General features: G+C 45.3%; 1 protein-coding gene across 12 annotated transcripts in view; it reads right to left on the bottom strand.

The window, feature by feature from the left end:
• PMS1 (PMS1 homolog 1, mismatch repair system component) overlaps positions 1-20,576 on the bottom strand; it is a 2,204,114-nt gene that overhangs the window by 1,885,662 nt on the left and 297,876 nt on the right. The gene's annotated exons all lie outside the window — the stretch shown is intronic.

The raw sequence follows: 20,576 nt of genomic DNA, 5'->3' as shown, positions 1-20,576 counted from the left end.
GAGGTTTTAAGTTTTCTTCGGAAGGCAAGGAGCTCATTTTCTGCTCTAATGTCTGTGGGTAGTGCGTTGCAGGATTTGGCGGCAATGTAGGGGAAGCCTAGGCCGCCAGCTTTGGCCCTATTGATTCGTGGAATGTGAAGTGAGTTTGTGTATTGTGTCCTAGTGGGTCGTGTAGAGGAGGATTTGGCGATTGTCTCTGATAGGTATGATGGTGGAGAGAGAGTGAGGCATTTATGTGTGAGGGTGAGAATTATGAAAGTGATTCGCTCTTTGACCGGTAGCCATTGAGCTGATTGTCTGGCTTGGGAGATAGGCTCCCTTTTTGGGATGCTTAAAGCTGCACGAAGTGCATTGTTCTGCGTGACTTGTAATCTGTTTAGGTTTTTTTCGGATGTACCTGCTAGTAAAGCGTTGCAATAGTCTAATTTAGCACCAATAGTTGCTCTAGCTATTGATAGACAATTGGGTTTGGATAGGTATGGTTTTATGGCGTTTATGAGCTTGGTGGTGTGTGAGGATGAGGATGTGATAGTGCTGACCTGTCTAGTCATGGATAGTGTGGAGTCTATGTAGACCCCCAGGGTCTTGACAGATGTCGACACAGGGATGATAGTAGTGTCAATGGTAAAGTTGGCATACAGTTTATCAAGTTTGACTATAGTATTTTTTTGACCTAGTATAATTATTTTGGTCCAGGCCTGAATGGTGGAGTAAATTGTGTTAAGTGCCTCGGCGTCTTTGTGGTATGAGCCAGAGAGAGGTAAGAGTAACAGAGTATCGTCAGCGTAATTTGTTTATGCGATAACAAGTGAGTCGAGCTTGTCGAAGAGAGGCTTTGTGAACAAGTTTATAAAGTGGGTGCTGTGCAAGAGCCCTGTGGGACTCCACAGTGGATGGTGGTAGGGGTAGCGTTTGCTATGTTGGAGAATACCTTCATTGCTCTGCCTTCAAGGAAGGAGGTGATCCAGAGAGCTGCTTCTTTAGAGAAGTTGGCTGAGTGAGTAAGGTGCGATGTAAGGGTCTTGTGGTCCACCAGATCAAAAGCAGCAGAGAGGTCTAGGAGTAGCAATAGGGCTGGCTTGCCTTTGTCCATGATGTGATTCTTTAAGTCCACCAGGGCTGTTTCAGTGCCGTGTCCTTTTTTCGGAAACCAGATTGCCTAGTCCCGAGGATAGAGTGGGTTTCCAGGAAGTGTTGGATCTGGAAATGGGCGGCTTTGTCCAATATTTAAAGGAGGAAGGGCACGGTGGTGATGGGTCGGTAGTTATTAGATTGAAGAGGACATATGCCCCCTTTACACGTAGAGGGTTTGAGGTTTTTGAGGAGGTTCATTACTTCTAATTCAGTGATGTCACTGAAGGTGAAGACGGGTTTAGTGGAGTTAGATTAGGCGGGAGTTGAATTGGTTTGCTTAGGCCTAGGGTGAATAGGTAGGGCTTTACAGTGATCCTGGATTTGTTTTTGAAGGAGATCGATTTTGTTTAGCATAGCCCATTGAATGCTGGCACACCAGGCTTCATCTTTGACGATTTCGTCTGGGGTGTTGGGTGGCGAGATGAGCTCGTTGAAGATAGTGAAGATTTCCTTTGAGTGTGATTTGGCATTGGAAGTGCATGCATTAAATGCACTGGCTTTGGCTTTGGTGATGGCTGCTTTGTATTAGTGGGAGATTAAGTTAAAGTTGTTTTTGGAACTGTCATTTGGCATAGTTTGCCAGTTTAATGCCTCTCTTTTGCAGGAGCGCAGGGACTGTAGTTCTTCAGTGAACCAGGAATTGGAGTGTAATGATTTCTTTTTTTTTTGCATTCAAGTGGTGCTATTGAATTAATGGCTGTAGTGAGAGTATCTTTGTAGATCTCTGCTAGGGTATTAGGATCATTGGAGAAAGGGGGGCTAGCCCAGGGATGTTAAGGTAAGGGCGAAGGTTCTCCTCATTGAGCTTCTCACTTGAGCTGCGGGGGCAGGGGTGAGAGTTTTGTGGCTTTCGGTTATGGGTAGTGTGAATTCAATACAGTTGAGATCAGTCCATGGCATGGCTGTATTGGAGGTGATAGTGGTGAGGCAATTATGGTCTGCGACCCAGTCTAGGGTACGGCCTTCGGAATGCGTAGGATTCAATACCTTTTGTGTGAATCCTAAATCAATAAGTTCCTTAGTGAGGGTATCAGCAGCTTTATCTTTACAATCATTGAATCCTAAGTTTAGGTCTCCAAGTAGAAGGGTCTTGGTGGAACTTATGATGTTGTTGCTAAGTAGGTGGATGAGGTGTCCCTGAAAGTCTAAGGGGACACATGGGGGGCGGTATAGCACATGAATGTTGATGGTGCTATTGTGGGACAGTGCAAGCTTAGCAGACAAAATGTCTGAGTTGCTAGTCGGGGGTGACTGATGAGTCGAAGAGGGAGGCTCTCTTTGAAAATGAGGGCTACTCCGCCTCCCAGGCGGGCTGGTCTGTCTTGTCTGAAGATGGTAAAGCCTGGTGGATGTGCGAGAGCAACGGCAGGGCTGGAGCCTTCATGTAACCACGTTTCTGTGATGGCAAGGAGGTCAATGTTATTGTTGGTTATGGTGAATTTCTAATGCATGAGCTGGGAGGGAGCGAACATTTAAGAGGGCACATTTGATATGTGGTGTGGGTGTGTATTTGGCGTTTGTGATGGTGGGGGTGGAGACTGGGTCTGGTGTGGCAGGTGTAGTAGAATGGAGGGGCCTCCTGCGATTGGTGTGTAAATGTCTGAGTGTGATAGAATGTTCGAAGTGGTGGGGGTAACTGTAGATGGAGCGGGAGCCTAATCTAGTATTTCTAGATGCCGTCGGAGTGGGACAATGGCTGTTTTCTAGAGGTAGAGTGCGAGCTCTGAGTCTGTCAAGTCTGCACGATGTGCTGAGGCACGGTGGTGGAGAGGATGTTGCTGTGTGAGAGAGGTAAGACTGTAGCAATGTAACAGAAGTGTGCATGGAAGTAAGTGGCGGGGGAGCCGAAAAGATGTTCAAGGGTGTTAGTTGCAGAGAAGTTAGTGCAGTGTAATGGGAGAGAATGAAAAGTGTGGAAAGGAGAGTAAGCAGAGTAGTAGTGGTAAGAGCGTGGGAGGTAAGGCCCTTGCTGGTGTCTTTGGGCATCATTTTGTGCGTGGGTCAGAGACGGCATGTGGTAATAGTGACCATGTAATGAGATAAGTATCAGCAATATTTTTAGTATGAATAACAGAATGCAGTTAGCAATCGGCACATAGAGCTGCAATTGATAATTATATTAGGGGAATGACTGCAATTGGACAAAATAGCTGCAATGGGTGGATGCAAAATTGAAACACAATGGGCAAGTGACTGCAAGGTAGGTAGGTCACTCCAAAATATTAGGCTAATTCACTTCAATACATTTGGCTAGTCCAATGAGGTAGGCTAGATCGCTCAAAAATATTAGGCTAATTTGTTTCAATACATTTGGCTAGTCCAACAAAATTTAAACACTGCCAGTGGGCAAGGCCCGCACAGGTGGGCTAGCTCCAAGTAGCTAAGCAGGTTGAGCGCTTGTTGCTGTGATCTGTGTTTGATCAGCAGGGTCTAGGTTAAAATCCTGGCAGTTGACTCAGCCTTTCATCCTTTCGAGGTCGATAGAGTGTACTAATTTCGATTAGGCAACAATAATGTATGTAAATATGTTCTATTTGTAAAGCACTTTGGATAAAAGCACTATAGAAATAATAAGTCATTATTATTATGAAGTTATTATCATACTTCAACAATATCATCCAGGCCTCCATTGTTCAACAATTGACTGTACTGGGGCTCAACAAACTTCTCGCATCATTAACGCTTTCCTCACTGAAAGGTAATCCACAGACACCCTCAAGACTGGTCCGATACAATCTCTTGAAAAAACTGACACTAGACCCAGACAACCAGACCAATTATGGTCATATTACAAAGCTCCCCTTTATCAGCAAAATGTTGGAATAAGTAGTCGCTACGCAACGTGACATGGTCAGTTGGCTGACATTGTCAAGAGAGGATCAGGACCCTTCCCATCCTGGGACGGCAGCCCTAGCAGGCAGGAAGCCAAAGCCATTCCTACGAAAGAGGCGGCAGGACAGTTTGGCATGTTGAAGATGCCAGCCAGTCTCTCTTCTAATTTCAGGCTACTACATCTACCAGCATTCTCGGCAGATCACCAGCAACAACACAGCAAACCAGAGTCTCCGGCAAGACTGTCAAGAGATGTTCACTCGCACAAGGTAGAGGGAGAGCTGCTATTAGTTTAGTTTATTCATTTATATGGTGCGCGCCAGACCCAAGGGTATCAGGGCGCAAGCAGTACAGATAATGCGAAGCTTAGTTAACAGGATACGTGGTTATGCAAAGAATATAGGTACAGTAATTACATTGTAGTACTACAATGCAGCCTAGCAGCAAGCATTCGCAGCAGCAAGGAACACGACACATGGCCAGTCGGCACCAATGCACGCAACGATAGAGTGGCCGCAGTGCATCTCCCTGACACAGACCGAACCATTACTAAATGCGGCCCAATATTGACCAGGCTTGGCGGTCCTGTGGGGCAGAAAGGGGGAAAGCATAGCCCTCTTTTAATGCGTTTTCCTCTGTGCTTCACTTCCCAGGTAGGGAAGAGCAGGCAGGATTTGCCTGGGTAATCAGTGGGGGGGTGACCAAAAGGTTGGGGAGGATAAAGCTGGTGACAGAAAAAACAGCAAGGTGTGGGTTGTTCAGGTGAGGTCAGAGGAGGAGGCGGTGGCAGCAGACTAAGAGGCCAAAAGCTGGAAGAAGAGTGAACACAAGCGTGGAGGCGAATTTCAGAGAAGGTGAGGTAATGGTCGATGCGATAAAGTGGAATGGTGGTAGTGTAAATTGTGTTAGGGAGAGCAGTAGAAAAATAGTAGAGAGTGAGGTACAAAGGTCACTAAGGGAGTGAAAGCAGGGTGACTGAGTAGAAGGTGGGGTGGAGTAATGGTAGTGTTGAGAGAGGAGAATAGTATTACTGTGCAGAGAGGAGAAGTAGTAGTGTGGCGAGGGGAGAGTAGTAAAGGATACAGCAGTAGCAGTATGGAGCGCGAAGAGTAGCAGTGTTGTTGAGAAAGGAGGGTAGCAAAAAAGCAAGTAGGAAAGTAGGAAGGCGTATAATCGGAGGGTGGCGGTAGATTGTAGAGAGAGAGAGAGTCATCGGAAGAACATGGGAGGATGATGCAGTGAGAGGGGGCGAGAAGGTGGGTAGAGTTGAACAGTGGAGAGTAGGTGGAGGAAGGAAGAGTGAGAGAGATATAGGAGGGATAGGCACATCAGGGCACAAAAGGAAGAAGACGTAGTGAGGCTTGAGTGTCTGGAAGGCACCCCCAAGAACTCTAGAACTAACTCAGAAGTACAGTGGGGCACACCTAGGAAGTCCTGCAGGGCGATAAATTGATAAGCTAATTGCCTGTAGGCCACCAAGACCAGACAGTTAGAACCTAGACAGAAGAGGTTAATATTCAGTAGATAATAACCTGGGGAGTAGGAGCGCCTGGGTTAGGGAGGGTTTTGCTGTCTCTACACGAGAGGACAAAAGGGAGAGGCCGGGCGAGAGAGAGAGAGAGAGAGAGAGAGAGAGAGAGGCCGGGCGAGAGAGAGAGAGAGAGAGAGAGAGAGAGAGAGAGAGAGGCCGGGCGAGAGAGAGAGAGAGAGAGAGAGGCCGGGAGAGAGAGAGAGAGAGAGAGAGAGAGAGAGAGAGAGAGAGAGAGAGAGAGAGAGAGAGAGAGAGAGAGAGAGAGAGAGAGAGAGAGAGAGAGAGAGAGAGAGAGAGGCCGGGCGAGAGAGAGAGAGAGAGAGAGAGAGAGAGAGAGAGAGAGAGAGAGAGAGAGAAAACAATAATTTAAAACAAACCTGCAACTGTCTTTGGGAGTTGGAGTGTTATTGAGGCCATCTGTGACAACTACTTGTCAGGATCAAACAACTACAATTCATACACGACAATCAGCCGGGGCTCTGCCTCAAGTGAATCATCAAGGCAGCCACCATCCAGGTGGTGGACGGTGTCCTCCAAATCATAGATAAGGATGACTCATAGCTCCTTGTTCTTAACATCACAACTATGTTAGACAGTCGGCCACAGCATCCTCCTCTCGCTCCTCACCAACAGGGATTCACTGGGAAGGCTCCACCCTCTCACCGATCCTCTTTAGCCTTGACTAGGAGCTTCTGGACACAATAGATCCAGATATTGCTATCCACCAATACGGACAATATTCATTTAGCCATGAGAATGAAAAGCCCACATGAACTCAGTCATCTCTCTGATTGCCTACCCATCGACTGCATGCCTCAAACTTAACCTCTCCAAGACTCGTTCAACAATCGTTTAATGATATGCACCAAGAAGGATTTGATACGCAACTCTCGGAATCAGCAAAATCCTTAGGCTTAACCACTAATAGCAGCCTTTCCTACCAGAAACACATAGCCAAGAAGGCCCTAAATGGCCATGCTTCAAATCTCCACTATTCGCAAAATCAAACACTTCATCCCGCCGCAGGATTTCCACATGGCAGTGGAGGCCCATGTGGATACACATCAATGGAGAAAAAGACTCCTGACATGGCTCCAAGCCAGGCATCTGGCTCCCATAAAAGTAGTCCACCATGCCACATTGATCGTTCATGGAAATTTGGCTGAATCACCCACATCCTAAGTAAACTATGCTGTCTTCCCCTCCATGCAAGAATACTGTTCAAGACTGCATGCATCATCTACAAAGCAGTCACATGTAGCAAATCAACTTACTTGACGGCTAAGCTCCACATATCTGGCTCGCTCAGTCTAACAGGGTCGATTCGCAACATGCCTACAAACTAGGGCTGGGCGATTTAGCGAGTTGTGGCGCTATATCGATATATTTTCAAAATCGATATAGAATGAGTGTAAGGTGTAAGGATGCAGACGTAATGGACCAACACAAAGGTGGCATGCTTTTGGCTATAGACTTTTATCATCATAAGAAGAAAACGAAAAATCTTGCTATCCGTGTTGCTAAGAGGGGTTTCCCAGCAGCAACTAATAAACGAAGGATTGCCAAAATGTCCTGCAAATCATACAAGTCCACTGTTGTGTCAACCCTAACACTTACATATTAAACTAAGGATAATGTCTCTAGGAGGTCCAGAAGAATGCTCCCTCATTCTGGAGAGGTGATCTTGCCAGTTCTTAGCACGGTTTGCCAGAGAAAGGGTTTCCATTTCCCTGGCTTTCTTTCACTGTTTGCAACAAGTATAGGGAATGATTCCCTTCCCCTGGTTTATTTTCTATTCCACAACTGCACTGAAGAAGAGGTATTTATCTTCTCTTGATTCTTCAATTTCTTTGTGGTTTGGTTATCAGGGTGACCTCACTGCCAGATATTGAAATGTGGAACAAGTACTTCTCGGCGTGTTCCACCTGGTACACTCTCCTGCCAGGTGCAATGACGATTACGAGCATTCTTTTTGTACCGTTTTATGGGTGTGAGTCCCAGATTCGCATATTCTGCTGTTTCGGGTGGTCTACCTGGTGTACTCTCCTGCCAGGTACTGTGACTAAGATGAGCACTCTTGAGGCTTTGCTTTGGATTTATGAGTGCTGGTCCCAGACTTGCACATACTGCCTTTATTTGTAGTCCACCTGGTACAGTCTCATGCCAGGTACTGCGGCTGTGATGATCACTCTTGATGCCTCTGCATTCCAATATTGTTCTTGCCCTGGGATCCCAGACCTTGTATGTGGAGCCTTTCTGTGTTTGTCCACTTTTCTCGCACTGGCTTGGGCCCTCTGCATCTCCCCTGCCGCCTGTGTAAATTTTTCACTGGTCTGCAGCATTGTCAGGGCTCTTCGGACGCCGGCTGTCAGCTCTGGTTTCCTCGCTGTGGGTTGCCGGCCCTCAGTCTGCGGCGGCTCTGGAGGGGCAGCGTTTCTCCTGGTGGCTGAACTTCTGCTTCCCACTCTCTATGACCTCCTGGTTCATTGGGAGTTTCCTCTGCGTCTCCTGTGCCACCTGCCCACTTTTTTCCCTGGTCTGTGGCGGTGACTGGGCTTTTCGGATGCCAACTGTCAGCCCTGTGTTTTCCTCACCGTTGTTCGCCTGCTTTCGGTCTGTGCCAACTCTGCAGGGGTAGCGTTTCTCCTGGTGGCTGAACTTCTGCTTCCCACGCTCTCCGACCACCCGGTTCGTTGTGAGTTTCTTCCCCTGCTTCTCCTTCATGTCGGTTTGACACTGGACCGTCTTTGGACTCGGTTTCCTTATCGCTGCGTTCCAGTCTGTTCTCTTTCTCCAATTTCCTTGAATTTTGCGGTTCCTCCAGGGAGGGCGGTTCAACAAAGCCAGTCTGTCCTTTCCTTTTAAAGATCCCACTTCGATTAAATATCCAGATTCACTATGCTGCACGTGTTGCTTCTTTGGGGTATTCCTCATCAGTGCATTTTCCTTGTCGCAGTATCCTCAGTGGCATGATTCACTGATGTTCTTCCTCGTCTCAGTTTTTCTACAGGATTCACAGGTGTAGTCCCTGCTCTTCTTCATTCCAGCACTTGTTAAGGAGGTGGAAGTTTCTACCTTACACAAGTACATGGTAGTGTAGGGTGTTACAGGATCTTCTATGGGGTAAGAGGGTGAGGGAGCTTGTGAAATGGTGGGTAAATACTGCGTCCTCCCTAGTGCGTCGTCCACAGTCTCATAAGGGTTTTCACACCCCATGTGATCCTCCCACCATACACCACCCCATGGGAATTACTGGACTGTGGCTGCACCACCCCGGCCACATGGGAAGGGTATCTCCCTACGGGAGAAGGGACGACATCCAAGGATTCGTCACATGAGACAATATTGTTAACATTGAGATATATACATTATTACATATACTACCATTTTTATTTACATTTTGATATTTACACAGCTGTGTGTATTCTCAAAGGGGAAGAGGAACCCTGCATTTGCACTTTATTTTGATCAATGTCTTATGAATAAAGGTGTTGTGACAACTCACATGTAGTTGGCGGCTTACAACTGAGCATCTAACCCACATAAACAATTTAGAGATATCTCGTATATAGCCATTCAGCCCAAAAATATTGAGATATGACTTTTAGTCCATATTGCCCAGCCTTAGCGCAAACAATCATTCTCTTGGCACGCATAATACCCCCTCTAAGCATGCCGCTGCAACAGCCCTTTGGAACTCGATCCCTATCGGTTGGGAATATCCACATAATTCTCCAATTCCACAAAGCTCTTTAAATATGGCTTTTTAAACAGTACTTGGACAAATGCATTGCCCCTTAGCTATCCTCCCGGGACAGTAGGATAGCTCAGGGGCAACGCGTTTGTCTTAGATGCAAGACAACGCAAAGCAACACAGATTAGAATCCTGGTCCCGTACTTAGAGACTGGTCTCCGGTATTTAGCGTGTTATACAACATTAATACCTAACCAAAGACTAATCCATATAGATGCATAGCCCACTATCCACATGCTACTGTTAAAAGAGGCTAGTCCAAGCGCTGGCGACCCACATTCTGTAGAGTGCTCAGCCGTTTCGAGCAAGTTCCTCGCTTTAAACAATAAAATAACACAGTAAGTACTTCAGTCTCCAAGCGACTGACCATGAAATGCAGGTCTCATCAAACACTTGCACTGGTGCATCCATGTCCGAATGAGCACCCTGTTGGCATAGTTGTTCAGGAGAGGCCTAGGACACCTAAGACATTGCATTGCCCCTGGGCCACCTGACTCGCTAGACGTCGTCCACCCCTCTATTCCCGCCACCCTGTGCCCCTCATCTGTGCCCCTCATCTGTGCCCCTCTGTATCCTACCCCCTGCTGTATATCTGCTCTGTTCTTACCTCTGAAAAGCACTCTGTTATGTATCTGTACTGTTGTATACCTCTGTAAAGCACTCCGTTATGCATCTGTATTGTTGTAAACCTCTGTAAAGTGCTCCTTTGCTTCCTGAAGCTCGGTTCACGCTCAGTAAATACCACAATAAAAATAATAGTTAGAGGACAAAGCTGATGATGAGGGTGTTCTCGGTGCTGTAGTAGTGAAATCAGTGACCGTAGGCGTGGATGTAAATGTCAACGACGTTGTTGACCAGGGACAGCATAAGTGCGTGACCCATGTCCCTTTTTTGCCTTCTTCTTCTGTGCCTGGCAGAGAAGTGACTGCAGGCAGAGACCCAAGCGCCTTCATCTAACCAAGCCACTAACCTCCGGTAGCGATCCTTGCAGGTTTTGGACAAGAACGACTGGCAGATGGTACCGTTGTTCAAGTTGTGGCCCTGGTACAGGCAGTAGAGACATTGCTCATGAAGATCCTCAATGTACACGTTCTTAAGGTGACAAGTCAAGCAAGCCTCGAATGGGCTTTTCTTCCTTGTGTCCTTCATGTCGTCCACGGGCGCCTTAAGGCCTCAGATGGCAGTACAGCAACCCATGAGCTGACAGAATGGTCTGAAACTTCACACCAGTCGGCAGGAAGCAGCACAGCATCAAACCGGATAATATGATGGAAAAAACAAATGGAAAATAGACACAATCGTCAAATATCTAGAAGATAGATTTCTCAAGGACTCCCCACACTTAACGTGCGATAAAACATTTGAAGATGGCCGACCAGGGGTGGAGCTAAGGGGACCTGTCTAATTGGCTGTGGGCAGTACGACCCAAAATGACTAAAAGAGAACTAAAGTGAAAAGCAGTTTAGAAATTTTAACGGTAAACTCCTTTAATATTACCAAGGATTCCCAGCCTGACAACAGGGAATTTTCAAGAACATGTGAATCCATGAAAGATCCAATGCTGGAGAAAGCAATAAAACTATTCCATTTGGTAATCAAGACAGTAAACCACAAGGTCAGTTTAAAAGAAGCGACAGAGAAGTCAAGCAAGTAATCACATATTAAAATGGCTAACCTTTTGTTATTGTCAAGCTTCAAACGATGGGCATTGCTGCCAAAGAAACGGAGATATGCTGCAGCATTCTGGGCGCGTTTTCACATCTGGCTTGCGAAGAATGTGACAAAGGCTATGTACCCACAGCCTGAATAACATTTTGAATGTACTGACCTTGCATCTGCAGGAGAATGCTTACCCAAACTGTACGTGTTACACTGGACGGTTACTATGCACACTAAAGATGGTTGTGTATTGCTTTGGTCAAAGCCTTAATAAGCTTTGGTTTGAATGTCACGCTTTCATTATAAGTGGAGAAGACTGCTCCATCCATGCATAAATGAGCAACTGAGATGCCATGCAGAATGATTTCTGAAAGAATGCATTCATCAGTAAAGCTTCACGATATAATTAGTAAGCTTAATAACCTGATAAAGTGGGTTACTTAGCAGCGGTAATACAAATTAAGCAGAAAATGAAATGTTACTTGTTTTTTTTTTTTTTAATCAAGGCTTGGAGGGAAATCATAAAATGCAAACGCATAGACGCATGCATTTCTTTGCCAGAATTAATCATATTGTAAGAAATCATCATCATGTTTATTCGAATATGCACAAAACATTCCATAAAACAGTACAAAATATAAACAGTGCGGGATATAAAGAATGCATTTGATATTTGGTACATTTTCCAATTACAACATGAAAAAAGCTACAGCTAGTATACATACAAAGTAAACAGTTTATACTTTATGACTAATACATTTATAGGTTTACCTACACTCACTTCAAGATTTCAGAAATGTGAGCAGAGACCAGCCCACGCGCGGACACTCCGCCAACATCAAATACATCACTGATGGCTGGTAATGCACAAAACCCAGTTCCTGCAGTCAGGGCAAAAATAACAAAAAACTCTGGCCCTTGCATATGCGGGACGAAAAAATACCAAGTGTGCAAGGTCCTCAGACAGTGCTTCACACATGGGGCAAGACCCGTCCACACTCTCCCCAGGCCTTGCTGCCACCACTGCCTGCAGGGTAATGCGGTTGAAACGTGCCCTATCAGTACCCAGTCTACTGGGCGTTCTGCCCACAGCAAGTATCTCTGCATACCAGGGGTCATTATAGCTATTAACCCCTATTCTTGGGTTTCCACAATGCCATGTTCTCTCTATTTATACACACAAACTCATAAAAACAACGGGCAGTCCACAATTGTATCTCACCCTGAGAGAGTATGCTATCTTTTGGGTACGTACAGTTGCGTGTTGCTGACAGTATTCAGCGGTTTCTTAATATGGCACAGCCATGGAACCTTGCCTCCCCGGCCTTTGGAAATCATAAAAATGATCAATTCTTGCATGAGGCTTGCTTTCCCATTACCCCAGAGCCTGAGCCAGTGAAAAATAGGCTGCAGAGAAACCACATTGCCAATCGGGCTGCACCCTAATTCCATATAAACCCCAATCAAGCAGGCCCAGCAATTGTTTCAAAAATTGGTTCTCGGCAATCTGGACAGAATTAACATTGGCAAAGCCCCATAGTTCCATCCCAAATCTGGCGACCAAGGTCGCCTTGCCCCTATATAGTTGCATCAGTGGCTCGACCGGTCTGGTGCTAAACATAGACATTGCCCTGTTGACCCCACCCAGAGCCTGCTTGAATCGTGCCACCTGCTTTGCTACCTGGGTAGAAGCACAAAAGTTAGCAGCAAATCTGATCACCAAGTAGTCTAAGTAGTGAACTCTGGGGTTCACACTACTCCCACAGCGTATATCCCTAAATTTGATCAGGCATCTCCCCCTCCAACAGGACGACTTTGCTGCATTCACTACGAGGTCTAAACCTTCCATGAACTTTGCATAGTCAGTGATGAGAGCTTGGAGAGCCCTTGGGGTGCGTGCCATCAAAGCAGAATCATCTGCATACACCGGCAGAGGCCGGCCACTTGGCTTCGGACATCTGGTCACAATTTCTGAAGGAGGTATTTGTACAAACCATTAATGTAAAGACAAAATAGTAAGGGCGTCAGGACATACAAAGACGCACCACTGGCGCACAACCAGTTAGACTGGGAAGGAGCCAGTGCAATGCCCATTAGCTCCACTCCTCACTCTGGTCTGCGTGGAGACATGCAGTCTGGCCACAAGATTCACCAGAGCGGGTGTGCAGTTCATGGACCTGAGCATTTCCCACAGCTTCACACGGTTCACATTATCAAAAGCTGTGCTCAGATCCATGAACGCCAGATAGATAGGTTCTTCCTTCAAATAAAGTGGATTTGTGATCACTAGATAAAGGTTTAATACCTGTTCTGCTGTACCCAGCCCTGGCCGAAATCCCAGCTGTACTGGGGACATTACCCAACTGCTTACAACCCCATCCTTCAAACGGGCAAAAATAGCACAATCCGGTATTTTAACAAGAGAATCCAACAATGAAATGGGTCTGTATGATGCAGGAAATGACTGTGGGCCCTTTTTATAGATGGGGTGGATTGTAGCAGTGGACCATGAAGGTGTTATACTCCCTCCCGTGCAGTTCGCATTAAATCCTACAGTCAACACTGGGGACCATAAGAAACAGATCTGCCGGGACATTATCTGGGCCAGGGGCTCTGTTACAGCACTGGCAGCCTATCGCCTTTTTAATCTCAACAAATGTGAATGCAATTCTTTCCTCTGAGCCCTCTAGGGTCAGTCACCCCAAGCTGTCCCCACTAACTTCCCTGCAGTGCTCGTCCCCCTCACGGCAGTGTAAAGGGTAGAGAAATGCTCCAACCAGGCCTTATCAAATACACTACTGACTGGAGTATCCAAATTAAATTCATAGAAAGGACCCCGTTAAGCAATTTCCCAAAACAATTTAGCGTTGTCTCTAGAGGCACCCACCCACGTTTCCCATGCTTCCTCTTCAATTGCTTGTTTCCTGTTGGCAAGGTCCTTTTTATAGTGGGACCTAGCATTAAAAATTGCACTTTTCGGAGCCCCTACACAATTCAGGATCGCAAGATGATTTGCTCTTGCTCCTCTGCACTCCAGCCCAACGACAGGATCATGATAGAAAGTCATTTATCATGACCCTGTCATGGAACAAAATTACCACTGACTATTCCAGGGGATTGGTGAAGAATATATTAGTAGAAAGCAAGCAACAGGACACAACAAAGTAAGGAAAGTACGAGACTTTGACGCAAGGGAGCACTCTCCTCCCTCCAGGCACCTTTCTCATATACCTAATGGAATACCGCATTTCAATGGAAGGGGAGGTCCAGACAGGGCAAGGAATCATACTGAAACAATGTTACAAGCAGGGAAAAAGCCCCTCTATACAAGTCTTTGATGCCAGCTGTGTTCATGCAAGATGGTGTAATCAGGAAGGACTGCATAAAGTGATACATTTAGTGAAGCCGAATATACTCCTCAAAGGTTCACACACATCTAGGACCGGCGAGCACGCTTACAGTATGACTTCCATCTACTAAAGCCGCTTTTCCTAAGGAAGCAGGGGCTTAATTAAAACACGCTTACATATGCCACAAGGGAAACATGTTTGAAGCAAGAGATGTGGAGGCAAACATAGCTACACACTAGGCAGGGAGTCTTCATTGCAAGGACTTGCGCAGTAAAACCTATAGCCTCACCTCGCACAGGCAAGAAAAAGTTGTTTAAACATGGCAGTTTGCAGTACCTACTCCATATTATAATGCAGCAGTATGCTAGGGGAGTACATAACATTTTTGATTCCAGACTTTCCCCCACAATCCGCTTGAAATGATTTATCCTGTGGGTGTATTTAAATAAATAGCTGACGATTTTTTTGCCAAAGACTGGTTCAGAAGAATGGATAAAGTGGTATTGTTAGACATTTATTGGTGGAGTTTGTGGGTTCAAACGGTTAGGAATGTATTCCAAGTCTCTCCGAAAATAACTTTTTTTTTAAACAGACATTTGATTATATACAAAATCATAAATGAACAGGTATAATTAAGCTGCTGTTCAATTCCAAGTCAAAGAATGTTGTGTTATTTGCTCTGCGAGATACTGTAGTCTACTCATGACATTTTGGCACTTCTATTCTACAGCACGAGCAACAAGTACTCTAAATTTGTCTGACATCATTATAGTAAATTAAACATGACTGAGCATTGAAGCCGTGATGAGCGCATTTTATTACCTGAAATCAACATAATCAAAAAACAGGCAAAAGCAAACAGTAGTTCTAGTTGGAACATGGAGACATCAAATTAAAAGTGGAAATATAATTTTTATGGCAAAGTTGGATTCGTAATATTTTTTTCAACGGATTTGATCATCCCGATAACAGAATAACGTGTCAACTTTGTATTCATGCCGACGCCTAGTAAAACATCTTTTTTGCATATCATTAATCTGCAAGCAAAAAAATGATCCCACCCATGAAGGGAACATTAAGAGGTTGGTCTAACACGGCACAATTCTAGAACAGAAAATATTGACAAATAATAAAAGACTGCTTATCATCAGCTCGCCTGGGAGAAGATGCTTGAATGTTTCCCTGCAAGCAAGAATATAACGTACGTTTACTATTTTTGTTTGATGGAAAAACGCATGCAGAGAAAAATTAAGTGTTTATTTTGCTGCGTCCCAGGAGAGAGAAGATTCAATTTTTCTAGAATTAAGCACCGTTGGAACTGTCAAATAAAAAAACAACTTCCATATTTGCTTTAAAGATCAAGCAGAAACATTAATATTTTATTTTTGGAGCTTCACCATTATGATCATTACGAGTATGCCGGGTTGGCACAAATGGTGGTAATGCAGCGGTAATTCCGTTACCACCTTATAACTGCTGAATTACTGCACCGCCGAACTACGAGTTTGGCAATAGGGAGGTAGGATTACCTCCAACTACAAGTTGGAAGTAAAACTTCCCACCTACCGCCCAAAATCGGCTGTGGACTCCAAAAATGGGGACCTACATTACCCGACAACTACTTGTAATACAGCAGTAAATAAGCCAGACCAAGCGATGATAACAGTAATTCCATTTGGTGGTATTTATGTGGATTTACCACCAGAATACCACCAAATTCGTAATGAGGCCCACTAAGCCTGCAACTTTTTGTTTTCAATACCGATATTGTAATCACTTTCAAAATCTGAATCTTTGAAACAGCACACAGATTTTTTTGTCAAGTGTAATTTATTGTCATGCACACTGTAGACAAAGAGCCTACATAATCATAGATTAGGCCAAAGCATATTTTTCAGCAAATGAAAAGTAACCAGTACTAGAATATGGAAGGGACAGATTTCTAAATGCCATAAAATTGAGGAGTGTTAACTGGAGTATTTGGCACTGTTGCAAAATACAAATGTACATGTTCAAGTAAATGCGCAAGCATCTAACTTTACAATCCAGAACATAACTCTGAAGAAGAAAGACCAGATATTTAATATCAATTAATACTATGACAATATAAATATAATGGCAGAAATACTGGTGTCTACTGATTAAGGAAAATATGGCTGCCATTGTCCACGTGCACACATTTTTAAAATGGCAGTATTACATAAATGTCCTGCCTGCAAAATATATATGTTTAACCTCTTCGTTCACTACTGATGTGACAAAGCTCATGCAGAAAATGTCAGGAACAAAAAGCAATGCTCAACACAATTCTGTATTTGGTATTTTTCCATCTGGGGGGATAGGTGGGGGGTAATATTACATTACACACGCAGCTCGCAACATGTGTGCTACCAGTAAAAAAATGTCTTCCCTCTACTAGTAAACAGGGGAATAAGGAGACTTGAATAACAGAACAAGTCCAGCAACACACCAAACCATGTTTTGGATGCTAAATTAAACATATGCACAAAGCACACGTTTATTAATTCACACAGGTGCAAAGACCTGGTGACAATTTACACTGAGCACAATTAATCGCAAACTGATTATTGCTCAATTTAAAATTATTAATTCTTCCAACACAAAGTGAAGGAATGCATCATTTTCTAAAAACATACAAAGTGTTCCAAATGTTGTGCCATCCTGCTTTAAAACCTGACCTGAGGGTGGGTACTGTGGCAGACCACAGGAAGGACACAGACACTGATGACATTTCCAGAAAGGTTAATTAAAAAATAAGGAAAAGGCCCACCCTCCCTATGCGCTATGGGATATTCCCTGCCTTTATAAATAAGGTGCTCATCAGTCGCCAAGAAATGTCCAAACAAATGAGTCCACTGTCCCAAAAGTAATCCTAACTGACCCTAGCACTATTTAAACTAAGGTCAGGGGAGTAACTCCCTTCTGCTGACGAGGCAGTGTTCTGCTTTTACTTTAAAGTTTCACTTATTATACTATTTTGAGATGTCTCTGGCCAACTTCTGTGTCAAGGCTTGTACCTCCTTTACAATGACTCGGGGGTTTCCCTCATCTTTAGGGGTTGCTCTCCAAGTGTTTTTTTCGTGGACTTTGTTTGATCCGTTGATTCAGACTGTTTCGCCTTTTATATTCTTGTGGGCTATTTTTTCCTGGATAAGGTACCCTTTTTGGGTGACTACTGTAGGGAAATGTGTTCTGAATTTCAACTAGGACTTCACATTTCAACAAGGGTAAAAGATTGGTCCCAGTTCGGGTGAGCAAGAGTATGAGACTCATGTGTGAGACTCAGGCTGAATATAGTAATGTCAATAATGGGAATGCACAGAATTCACGTTAAAAGAACAAGTTACTTCTTACCTGGTAACTTTCTTTCGATGGGATGTTCCTCCGACGTATTCCTCATCTTGATAGATCATCTCCAGCTTGCTGGCCTCGGAATTTTTTTTTCAGTGGAGGGAGCTGCGCGTCGACGTCCCTCGAGCCGATGTCCCTCGACAGCCTCCGTATCGGCGACGACGTCATCATGCGTATAAATAGACTCGTGCAGCGTCCGTTGCTCAGTTCCGTTTTGACGTTGACAGGTGCTTTACATGAATTGGTTATTGACCCTGAAGGAGCGTAAGCTGTAACCACAAGGGAAGGTTTACTGAGGGGATGGATGGGAGGGGCGATAAGGAATACGTCGGAGGAACATCCCATCGAAAGAACGTTACCAGGTAAGAAGTAACTCGTTCTTCGAAGGGATTGTGTCCTCCGAAGTATTCCTTATCTTGATAGACTCCCATAGCAGTGGTGTGTAACTGGAGGTGGGAGTAAAATTGCCATGTATCCCTTCAATAATGAACAGAGTGCAACACAGCTTTGCCAAATCTAGTCTCTTGGCTAGAGGAGGAATCCAGGTTGTAAAATCTTGTGAAGGTATGTGCAGACGACAATGTGGCAGCCGCACATATGTCTCGAATCGGTACCCCTCTTTGGAGGGCCGAAGACGCTGCGATACCCCTGGTTGAATGAGCCCTAAGATTTTGAGGAGGCCCTTTCCCTGCCAGTTTGTAACATTCCAGAATGGGCAAAATAATCCACCTGGAAATGGTTTGTTTTGTTATAGGTAATACCAATTTGTGCCCTGAGTAACCTACGAACAGTTGGTCTGCTTGCCTAATCCTAGCAAGTCTGCTGATGTAAAAGCTCAAAGCGCGCCTTGGGTCGAGCCTATGTAGCCTTTCTTCCTCTTTCCCCGGATGTGGAGGGGGATAGAATGAAGGTAAGGTTATCTTCTGAGTGATGTGGAATTCAGAAACCACCTTTGGGAGGAAATTAGGCTTCACTTGTAGGACAACTTTGTCTTTATGAAAAATTGTATGAGGGGGTTTACAAGATAGAGCTTGTAATTCGCTCACCCTCCTAGCAGATGTCAATGCCACTAATAAGACAGTTTTAAGGGTGAGAAATCTTAGCGAACAAGAGTGGAGTAGTTCAAAAGGAGTACCCATCAGGAAATTTAAGACTAAATTTAAGTCCCATAAGAGAACTTGGAATGGTCTTGGAGGATAGACATTGGTTAATCCTTTCAGAAATTGTAATACTAAGGGTAACCTGAAATACGATGGTTCCTCTGCAGTGCGCTTGAAGATAGATAGCGCTGCGAGATAGCCCTTGATAGTGCCAACCTGAAGGCCCGAATTTGCCAAATAGAGTAGAAAAGATAACACCGTTGGTGTACCACATGAAAAGGGATCGATATTCTTTTCTCTACACCAGTTGCAAAATTTGTTCCAACGGCAGCGGTATAAAGTCTTTGTTGCTGGCCTTCTGGCCGAAAGCAACACCTCCATGACGTCATCTGGGAGGTCCCAATCCTTGTATCTCAACCTTTCAGATACCAAGCGTGAAGGTTGAGGGTTCTGATGTCTGGATGGAGAACCTGACCTCTCTTCTGCAAGAGAAGATTCTCCTTGAGCGGAAGACGAATTGGAGGGCAAATGGACATGTCCAGAAGGTCCGGGTACCACGTTCTCCTGGCCCAGTCCAGGGCAATTAGGATCATGGTTTTCCGGAACCTTCTCAACCTCCTGATCATTTGAGGAATGACAGGGACTGGAGGAAGTGGAAACTCCCAGTCCACTACGAACGCGTCCCCTAGAGCTCCTCTCGGGGGAAATTCCCTTGAACAAAACTGATCGCACTTCCTGTTGATGCTGGTGGCGAACAGATCCACTTGAGGGGTTCCCTAAAGGGTGAAGATCTGTTGAAGGACTTCCTGAGCTAGTTCCCACTCGTGGGAAACTGTACTCTGCCTGCTCAGAGCGTCCGCCGTCAAGTTTTTCTCTCCGGCTAAGTGAACTGCCGATGGAGAGATTCCTTCTTGGATTGCCCAAAACCAGAGCTGCATCGCCTCTCTGCACAGAGGCAGTGATCCTACGCCTCCTCTTTTGTTGAGGTAGTGCATGGCTACTGTGTTGTCCGTCATTATCAGGACATTTTCCCCCTGTACAGATGGCAGAAAAGCCTTCAGCGCTAGTCTGATTGCTCTCAGCTCTAACAGGTTGATATGTAGTCTGGACTCCGATGGAGACCAACGACCGCCGATGGCCAAGTCGTTGGCATGGGCTCCCCACCCCGTGAGTGAGGCATCTGTGACTACTGTTATCTCCGGCCATGGTTGCCAAAACAGTTCCCCTTTCAAAATGTTCTCCTGACAGGCCCACCACTGAAGGTCTCGAGCCACCTTGTCCGGAACCTGAAGGAGATCTGTCATTCTCCCTGAGAATTGCGACCACTGAGTTCTTAGTGCCCACTGAAGAGATCTCATTCTCAGGCGAGCCTGTGGCACAAGGAAGATGCAGGATGCCATGAGGCCTAGCAACCTCAAAAAGTCGAAGGCTGGGAGACGTTGGGCATTTTGAAACTTGGTGGCCATCTGCAGAATATCTTGAGCCCTCACCTCTGGTGGCAAGGCTTTTCCCAGGGAAGTGTCCAGGACCGCTCCAATGAACTGGAGTCTCTGTGATGGTATCATCTGTGACTTCTTTAAATTGAGGGAGAAGCCCAGTTTGTGAAGGAAGTGGCAGACATAATCTAGCTGGATCTGAGCTTGTTCCGGAGATACAGCTCTGATCAGCCAATCGTCCAGGTAGGGGTAGACGTGAATCCCTTCCCTCCTTAGACTTGCAGCCACTACCAACATTAGCTTGGTGAAGACCCTCAGGGCGGAGGTCAGCCCAAATGGCAGAACTCAAAATTGATAATGAGAGCCGCCAATTGCGAACCTCAGGTATTTCCTGTGTTTGAGATGGAT

The sequence above is a fragment of the Ambystoma mexicanum genome, chromosome 9, assembly GCF_040938575.1.
Source record: "Ambystoma mexicanum isolate Mex_15411 chromosome 9, UKY_AmexF1_1, whole genome shotgun sequence".
Lineage (NCBI taxonomy): Eukaryota > Metazoa > Chordata > Amphibia > Caudata > Ambystomatidae > Ambystoma > Ambystoma mexicanum.
The sequence above is the reverse complement of the archived record's forward strand: the minus strand, read 5'-3'. Positions and strand labels throughout refer to the sequence as shown.